The sequence below is a fragment of the Rhinoderma darwinii genome, chromosome 13 (genome assembly GCF_050947455.1).
Source record: "Rhinoderma darwinii isolate aRhiDar2 chromosome 13, aRhiDar2.hap1, whole genome shotgun sequence".
In the NCBI taxonomy this organism is placed as follows: domain Eukaryota; kingdom Metazoa; phylum Chordata; class Amphibia; order Anura; family Rhinodermatidae; genus Rhinoderma; species Rhinoderma darwinii.
The window spans coordinates 20,678,199-20,687,977 of NC_134699.1; the positions used below are offsets into that span (position 1 = coordinate 20,678,199).

The 9,779-nt window shown below is 45.2% G+C and overlaps 1 long non-coding RNA gene across 1 annotated transcript; it reads right to left on the reverse strand.

The window, feature by feature from the left end:
• Positions 1-2,636: 2,636 nt before the first annotated feature.
• Positions 2,637-5,865, reverse strand: LOC142665862 (uncharacterized). The gene is made up of 2 exons (XR_012851589.1): positions 5,649-5,865; positions 2,637-5,465 (listed from the first exon to the last, which is right to left on the reverse strand). It is a non-coding gene; the product is annotated as an uncharacterized LOC142665862 (long non-coding RNA).
• Between the last annotated feature and the right edge of the window lie 3,914 nt (positions 5,866-9,779).

Consider the following 9,779-nt stretch of genomic DNA (forward strand, 5'->3'; position numbering starts at 1 on the left):
TAAAAAAAGTGGGGCTGGAAATGATGTCACAATCATATCCAAACCCCTTAAAAGGGTCACATGATCGCTCGGAAGCAATTTTCTCTGCTTCTCTTTATTCAAAAATTAAAATCCCCTGACGTCGCCTAGCAACGGTCCGGTAATTACGGGTGCACACACGTTGCCACCAGTAATTACAGGAACCCCATAGACTTCTATGGGCCTGCCCGTGCTGTAATTACGGCCTGAAATAGGACATGTTCTATATTTTTCAACGGCCTGGGCACCTTTCCATATGCAAACGGGAAGGTACCCGTGGCCAATAGAAGTTTATGGGCCCATAATTACGGGCGTATTTACGGTCGTGTGCATGGGGCCTTATATAGGAAGCCAAAAGGGTGAAACCCAACAGGTAATAAAGGAAGAAATCTCAAGACGCAGGAATCAAGAGAACCTGGACAACAGATTCAGCAGTGGAGCTGTCCAGCATTACAAGTAGCTCAGTGAGAATAGCTGCCGCTTTAGGCGTAGGGATTTCTGTGTTCGATACGTGACACTCCATGTAGTCTCTGATTCTTTTGTCCATCTGTCCCCCATTTCTTTCTATCCTAGTAGGGAGCAGACTGCATAGGAGCTTGATATACAAATCAAGAGAGGAACTTGTTAATTAAGGTAATTGGCACAGTAGCTTTATTTTTTTATTTTATTTGCAAAAGTATACTGCACCGATGTAGCCATCTTTTTTACTTTGATGCATTACAAACGCAAGTGTCAAGAAACGTTAACACGCCTTTTTCAATGAATGACTTTTCAATGGCTTTTGTTGTGTGATATCACGCTGCAGCAAGCTATCAGTCAATATAATCTTGGCTACATCTGTACATACGTTATAAGTCTAGGTTCACGCCTTTTTGCTCTGAAATTTTTCTTAACTTACTAAAAGACGGATGGCAATTTACTGACGGATTGAACTGATCGTGAAGGAACTATTAATTGTATGTAAAACTAAAAACATTCTGCAAATAAATGTGAACAGAACATGCTAGAAAATCTTCTTGCAGTGATAAGGTTTGTACCAGTCCGGACCAGTAGATGGTGCTGCAGAACACATTCCGGTTATAATGAACTGAATATAATAAAATACTCATAATCAAATCAAACTTTCAGCCCGGAGACCCTGGGGCCCATTTATCAAAAGTATATTTTTGTTGTTAGTTTTATGTCAGCAAAAATGATGTTGATTTTTCTGATTAGATATCCTCTCTCCAATGTTGGGTGAGTAGTGGCATTCTTGCTCCCTCTATGGCGCTGAACTGGTAGTGCATGCAACATGTTGATGGCCTGTTGGTTTATCATGCCTTGGACAATGACTGCAAGGATGTGGGGTTAAGGCCCCTTTAGGGCATTCAGAATAGGGCATAGACAGAAATTGGGAAGGGTGGTCTTTGGCTGCTGGCTGTGGTAGGCGGGTGATATGGGTAAGCTATGGGGGTAATGCACCAGGACAGAGCCCTTCAACTTTCGCCTAAAAAAACAAGCCAGCTGGTTATTCTGCAGATGCTGAGTGCCCCTTTATTTGGAGCATTTCTTGGAAGCTTGACCTCTAATTGAGCATTCATAGTGTCCAGGCAGATAAGCGTGGATATTTGCATGCATCCCCCATAGATCGCTTACTTTGCCATACCAGCTAGACTAGACAGCGGTTATGAAGTGCAGCTCTTGCTGTGATGGACTCGGTCCAACTATACCTTACATCATTGACTCATTGATTTTAATGGTCACCATGTAGTACTTAATTTCCCCTGTGGTGGCGCTGCATGAAAACTGGGCCATGCTCATTGACCACTGTTATTAATAACCGCAGTGAGTGGGAACTGGTGCTTGTCCCTGCTATTACTACATTACATCATCGCACTGTTATGGGTGTATTGTGGCTGGCACTGTTATGGGTGTACTGTGGCTGGCACTGTTATGGGTGTACTGTGGCTGGCACTGTTATGGGTGTACTGTGGCTGGCACTGTTATGGGTGTACTGTGGCTGGCACTGTTATGGGTGTACTGTGGCTGGCACTGTTATGGGTGTACTGTGGCTGGCACTGTTATGGGTGTACTGTGGCTGGCACTGCTATTATAGTCACACCTCCCAACTTTCAAGTATCACAAAGAGGGACAACCTTTTAAAAGTAGGCCAATGAACTTAGGCAACCGGCCACCACATGATGTAAACTAAGCAATGATAGCTCCCCTCCCTCTGTCAAACACATTAGATGCCGCTGTCGCTATTGACAGCGGCATCTAATGGTTTAAACCGCAGGAATCGGCGCACGCTTAGATTCCGGAAGTTGGGGCAGGAGCCAGGCTGTGTATAACAGCTGTGCTCCTGCCGCTGATCGCGTGAGTACACTGGCAGTACCCACGAGATCAGAAGACGGATATATCCATCCTTATGTGGGAACTAGCTCCTGCATAGGACCGATATATCCGTCCTTCGTCGTAAAGGGGTTAAAGTGGTTGCATTTATATGGCTCACATGATGAATATCTCTTCTGTATGTGCATATTATCCAATACATCATGGAAACAGCCATATTGGATTATCATAATATATACTAATACCTGACTGCTATATAATATTGAGAAATGACGAGGAGACAAAGCTTTTAATATTAAAACACAATTTATTTAACTGAAATTCCTAACTAAAGCTACTGATCCAGAAGAAGGCAAAAACCCTGCGCACGTTTACCCAATTTGTGCCACAGGGGAAAATTCCTTGTTGACCCCGAGAAAAGGCGATCAGTCCGAGAACCCAGGATCAGAGCTTGTAATGCAACTAACTAAACACATCTCATTGACAGCTATGACATTGTATTATATAGTAACTTATATCATTACGTATACGGCATATACAGAAGTTGTCCAATCCCAGTTGTTGTCCTCGATGTCCCGGTATCATGCCGGTCGCTCCTCTACTGATCGGACTCTGGAGATCACAGCACGACTATGGTCATCTCAGCTGTGAAAGAGAAAGAGAAGTTGTCCAATCCCAGTTGTTGTCCTCGATGTCCCGGTATCATGCCGGCCGCTCCTCTACTGATAGGACTCTGGAGATCACAGCACGACTATGGTCATCTCAGCTGTGACAGAGAAAGAGAAGTTGTCCAATCCCAGTTGTTGTCCTCGATGTCCCGGTATCATACCGGCCGCTCCTCTACTGATCGGACTCTGGAGATCACAGCACGACTATGGTCATCTCAGCTGTGAAAGAGAAAGAGAAGTTGTCCAATCCCAGTTGTTGTCCTCGATGTCCCGGTATCATGCCGGCCGCTCCTCTACTGATCGGACTCTGGAGATCACAGCACGACTATGGTCATCTCAGCTGTGAAAGAGAAGTTGTCCAATCCCAGTTGTTGTCCTCGATGTCCTGGTATCATGCCGGCCGCTCCTCTACTGATCGGACTCTGGAGATCACAGCACGACTATGGTCATCTCAGCTGTGAAAGAGAAAGAGAAGTTGTCCAATCCCAGTTGTTGTCCTCGATGTCCCGGTATCATGCCAGCCGCTCCTCTACTGATGGGACTCTGGAGATCACAGCACGACTATGGTCATCTCAGCTGTGACAGAGAAAGAGAAGTTGTCCAATCCCAGTTGTTGTCCTCGATGTCCCGGTATCATGCCGGCCGCTCCTCTACTGATCGGACTCTGGAGATCACAGCACGACTATGGTCATCTCAGCTGTGAAAGAGAAAGAGAAGTTGTCCAATCCCAGTTGTTGTCCTCGATGTCCGGGTATCATGCCGGCCGCTCCTCTACTGATCGGACTCTGGAGATAACAGCACGACTATGGTCATCTCAGCTGTGAAAGAGAAAGAGAAGTTGTCCAATCCCAGTTGTTGTCCTCGATGTCCCGGTATCATGCCGGCCGCTCCTCTACTGATCGGACTCTGGAGATAACAGCACGACTATGGTCATCTCAGCTGTGAAAGAGAAAGAGAAGTTGTCCAATCCCAGTTGTTGTCCTCGATGTCCCGGTATCATGCCGGCCGCTCCTCTACTGATCGGACTCTGGAGATCACAGCACGACTATGGTCATCTCAGCTGTGAAAGAGAAGTTGTCCAATCCCAGTTGTTGTCCTCGATGTCCTGGTATCATGCCGGCCGCTCCTCTACTGATCGGACTCTGGAGATCACAGCACGACTATGGTCATCTCAGCTGTGAAAGAGAAAGAGAAGTTGTCCAATCCCAGTTGTTGTCCTCGATGTCCCGGTATCATGCCAGCCGCTCCTCTACTGATGGGACTCTGGAGATCACAGCACGACTATGGTCATCTCAGCTGTGACAGAGAAAGAGAAGTTGTCCAATCCCAGTTGTTGTCCTCGATGTCCCGGTATCATGCCGGCCGCTCCTCTACTGATCGGACTCTGGAGATCACAGCACGACTATGGTCATCTCAGCTGTGAAAGAGAAAGAGAAGTTGTCCAATCCCAGTTGTTGTCCTCGATGTCCGGGTATCATGCCGGCCGCTCCTCTACTGATCGGACTCTGGAGATAACAGCACGACTATGGTCATCTCAGCTGTGAAAGAGAAAGAGAAGTTGTCCAATCCCAGTTGTTGTCCTCGATGTCCCGGTATCATGCCGGCCGCTCCTCTACTGATCGGACTCTGGAGATAACAGCACGACTATGGTCATCTCAGCTGTGAAAGAGAAAGAGAAGTTGTCCAATCCCAGTTGTTGTCCTCGATGTCCCGGTATCATGCCGGCCGCTCCTCTACTGATCGGTCTCTGGAGATCACAGCACGACTATGGTCATCTCAGCTGTGAAAGAGAAAGAGAACACTGCCCTCCTATGGCCTTCTCCTGTGACATCTAATCGTCCTATATCCCGGCATAATACAGTTTTATTAACATCCACGCTGGAGATGATCCATGGTCATAGACCCTCTATACAGACCAAACAAAAGGTCCAGGGTCTCGCAGAACACATGGGATAACTGTTAAGGAGTCTTTACATGTGTGACACGGAGGAGTTATAGGAGGACATTAAACAAGGCTCTTGCTGAAGTCAATGCATTGATTCTACGTATTTACCTTGACCTGTATAATCCATGTGTTATTTATTTCTTTCAGTTACTTTTATTGCGGCAACATATTACGTACGCAGTGCTGTACAGAGGGGTCCTCTTTTACTGTCCCCATTGGGGCTCACAATCTACATTCCCTATTGGTATGGGAGGAAACCGGAGTACCCAGAGCAAACACAGGGAGAGCATAAAAACTCTATGCAGATGTTGTCCTCGGTTGGATTTGAACCCAGGACCCCAGCGCTGCAAGGCAACAGTTCTAGCCACCGTGCTGCCCCACATGTGTGTTAAGACATCAGAAGGCGCCAAATATAAAACTATAAATAGAATTGTCACGTTACATACGATTGATGAATTTCACAGTTCTTGTCCTCATCTTCAGCCGCCGTCCAGATCTCCTCCCTGCAATGAAATAATAAGGGCAAAGTTTGCGCCATTTTAACTTTGTTTAATCCACGTTTATTAAAGTAAACTAGGTCTTCAAATTTTACGGAAAATGTATTTTACGTCGCCGCTTGACAATAATTTACAACAACCCCCCCATCCCTCAAATTTTCAGATTACATAAACGTATACATTACGTACATACATAAATGTCTGGAGATTGGCGGCATAATGGCGGCAGATTTTCTCAATGTTACTGTTTTCTTATTGGCTCCAAAACCTGAAAGTAAAGAGCACAACCCCCTATTGCCGCGTGTATAAGCCACGGTCCCAGGTGCCATTTTGTTCTCTCCCCGCCATGCGTCGAGTGTATGGTGTTTTTTGTTTCCACTGTTCCGGATTCCTGATGAATTATCTTGTGTCTTCTCTAATCATCTTCTTATCTTGGACGCAGCAGTTGCCCCCTGAACCCCAGATTCCATAGAATGAGTCATTGTGACATCAAGCAGTGAGGTAACAATGGCCGTGTGGACAGATGATGTCACAAATATGACCAGAAGTGACATCTCCTGCTATTCATAGTATTGATAGAAAGTTATTACAATGTCACCGTGCACATTGGTTAGTATTTCAATGCAGGGTTCTTAAAGGAAAACTACACACTAAAACACTGAGGTACTAGAAGTCCCAGCAAACTCAGTAATGAATAAGATTACACACTGGAAAATTGAAGAACTATAAGTCTCAGCCTTTTCTAGATATTAATAAATGCACAGTGGAGCAGAACAGCAGGGCTCACCTATCCTAGGGCTGATGTAAGACCTAGTTAAGGCTAGTGAGGGCTGGGACCCATTATTTTTTGGGTGGGTGGGTGTCATGAGTAAAGCACAATTTAATAATTTTCCACAAAATGACAGGAGTCACTACAGACATTCAGTATTTACTATATTCTTATTTTCTTAGTTTTCCAAACGAATCATTCTAGGAACTTTGTTTTATGTGACGTTTAACGCCATAAGGAATAATGGAGATGATGTTTTATCTGTCTGATGATAAAGAAATATTTTAGTAATTGGTTTTGATTAATTTTTTTTCCTATTTTGCTTCTGCAGCTTCCATGTTCTACATTACATTACAAGCTGCTTGGTCTTGATCAGTGTCCATCCCGACAGCCGTGCTCCCTGTCAGCTCAGTCTCCAGCCCCTCCTCTCTTCTCTGTAACGCAAATCTAAGCTCAATTCTGATCACATTTTATTTGATATAAACAGTATCGGTTTATCTTCCCCAACACATGTGAGCCGAGCCTAAGGGCTATCTACACCTTTGAAAGGAATTTTTTTTTTTTATTATTATAAATAATATATTGATTACATGAAAGATTGTTTCATTTGACGTACCTAACGTTATCTTGAATATTTTAGGACAGTATGAAAAATATTTTCTTTACATCTGATTCTTTCGTTTGCTTCGTTTTGTAATGCGTCATAACATGTTAAAACAATAAAAACTTTTGATTAAAAAAAAAATCTAATTATACCCCTTTACTTATATATTTTATGAAAGTAGACCTCACGCCTTGTAAAAATGTCAGTCATGCAATTTTACATCAACGCGTAACACTGTGTAAAAAATACATTTTGGGCCAGTTCACACATTGCGTAAATACTGCAGATTTTCCGCAATGGGATTTGTTGCGGAAAATCTGCAGCAAATACAGTAGCAGCAAAGTGGATGAGATTGAACAAGTCTCATCCACGTGCTGCGTAAATAGTGAGCGGAAATATCGCTCAGAAATTGACCTGAAGTTCATTCCGCAGTATGTCAATTGTCCTAACGTAAACGCTGCTTATATGTTGCGGGATTTCCCTATTGAATTCAATGGGGATGCAAGTCCCGCATCAAATAGCAGTTGTTCCGTTTTTTTGCGGTGGATTCGCTGCGATCCCGCCCAAAAAATCAGAACTCAGAAAAAAATTCAAATAACTTACCTAGGAGTTTGTGTTTCATCCTCCTGGGATGACGCTTCATCTCATGTGACCGCCGCTGCAGCCATTCACGGGAGGCCGGCCTAGATGACGTCAGAGGGCCGGCCTCCTTGGATGATGCTTCATCCCATGTGACCGCCGCTGCAGCCAACCACAGGCTGCAGCAGTCTCCTGGGATAAGACGTCATCCCAGGAGGCCGGCCAGCTTTAGTGCTGCAGTTTTTCGCAGCGGACACTTTCCGGGTGGAAAAGTTCATCACAGTTTGGTGTGGATTTTCGCCCGGAATTCCCTGCGGCAGACAGTGCGGATGCGCTGCGTGCTATTACGCAGTGTATCCGCCACATGTGAACTCATGTTTGTGGACTAAAGTCTGACCCAAACAGAAACTGAGATGCGTAAAACTTCCTAAAATATATAAGATGTGCAGAGTTCATACATGTCACTTATGTCTATATCTACATGCACTCGTCTTCATATAGCAACAGAATTGAAGATATCAAAAATCTCTGCCATCCAGTTGGTGGTAAACACATACCTCCCAGCTTTGAAGTATAACAAAGAGGGACAACCGATGCAGCGCGAGCAGCACGTCGCTGCAAATTTCCCCCAATCCCCGCCCATACACACCTGGTTCAGCCCACACAGTATCATGCTCCCATAGTGCTTCCCACACAATATAATACCAAATAGCTGGCCACACACAGTATAATGCCCTCTAGCTGCCACCATACAGCATAATGCCCCATAGATGCACCTGTACAGTATAAAACCAACACAGATGCCCCCATACAGTATAATGCCCACACATATTCTCCCATGCAGTATAATGCAGATACAGATGCTTCAATGCAGTATAATGCCCAAACAAATTCCCTCATACAGAATAATGCCCCATAGCTGCCCCCATGCAGCATAACGCCCCATAGCTGCCCCATACAGTATAATGACCACCGTACAGTATAATGCCCACACAGATGACCCATACAGTATAATGCCCCCATATCTGCCGCATACAGTACAATGCCCCATAACTGCCCCATACAGCATAATGCCCCCATAGCTGCCCCCATACAGTATAATGTTCCCTAGCTGCCCTTATACAGTATAATTCCCCCTAAGGTGCCCCTAATGCCAGTACTTTTGTAGATAGTGACACAGTGCCCATGTAGATAGTGCCCATGTAGATAGCGCCACAGTGTCCCCTTTAGATAGTGCCCCTATATAGTGCCACAGTGTCCATGTAGATAGTGACACACCTCTTGAAGATATCACCCCCCTTGTATATAATGCCATTGGGATTCTCCCTAGGAGCGGAATCCGTTCCTAGTGGGAAGCCCTGATGTCATGTCCATTGCCGACTCTGGCCGGGGATTCTGCTCCAGTAGGAGCCCCAGACATCAATGTCCATAAATGGACAGTGTCGTCAACGGCTTCCCCGAGCACAGCGCTTAAAGGGGTTTTCCCGATCAGAGCCCCAGACGTCAAAGTCCATATATGGACAGTGACCTCAGGGGTTTCCTCTAGGAGCGGAATCCCCGGCCAGATCATAGGCAACGGGGATTCCGCTCAAGGAGTAGACACTGACATCACTGTCCATATATGGACAGTGGCATCAATGGCTTCCCCGAGCAAAGCGCTTAAAGGGGTTTTCCCATTAAAGACATTTATGACATATCCACAGGATATACAGCAGAAAAATAAATGCCACCTAAGCCACTAAGTATAAATAAATATGCATTACTGCTAAATCTACTTACAAATAGGGAGGTTCTTAGTGCACATTTTGATCAAAAAGTGCTTGCCCACCTGCCACGACAAGGCGACCTCTGTAAGGTGGGGACCTACTCTGCACATACACCCAGAACACAGGATATGTCATAAATGTCAGATAGATGTGGGTCCCTCCTCTGGGACCCGCACCTATCCCTAGAACGGAAACACGGAAAAAGGCTGCCTGCAACAGCCAAACCCAATTTCCCAGCCACCACTAATATAAAAATAATAAATTGTACTTTATTAGCTACGTATAGCTGAACAGACCACACTTAGAATTAAAATTGTCACTGGCCGAGATCGGACGCACAATGTATTACCTGATTAAACAGGCATATGTTGTATGTTAACGTAGGAATGATGCTTCCCTATTCAGTTAAATTGTGAAACAACTAGTGGACAACAATAGGTCCGGTCATCGGCAGTGTTTAAAATATTAACAGCCCCCCCGACATGTTTCGCTACAAAGCAGCGTCCTCAGGGGTACACGGGGCTAATGGCGGCGCGAAATGAAAATGATCCTAATGTAGACACGCAAGATGACGCGTCCGAAGGTGTGTCGGGCCAGATGGC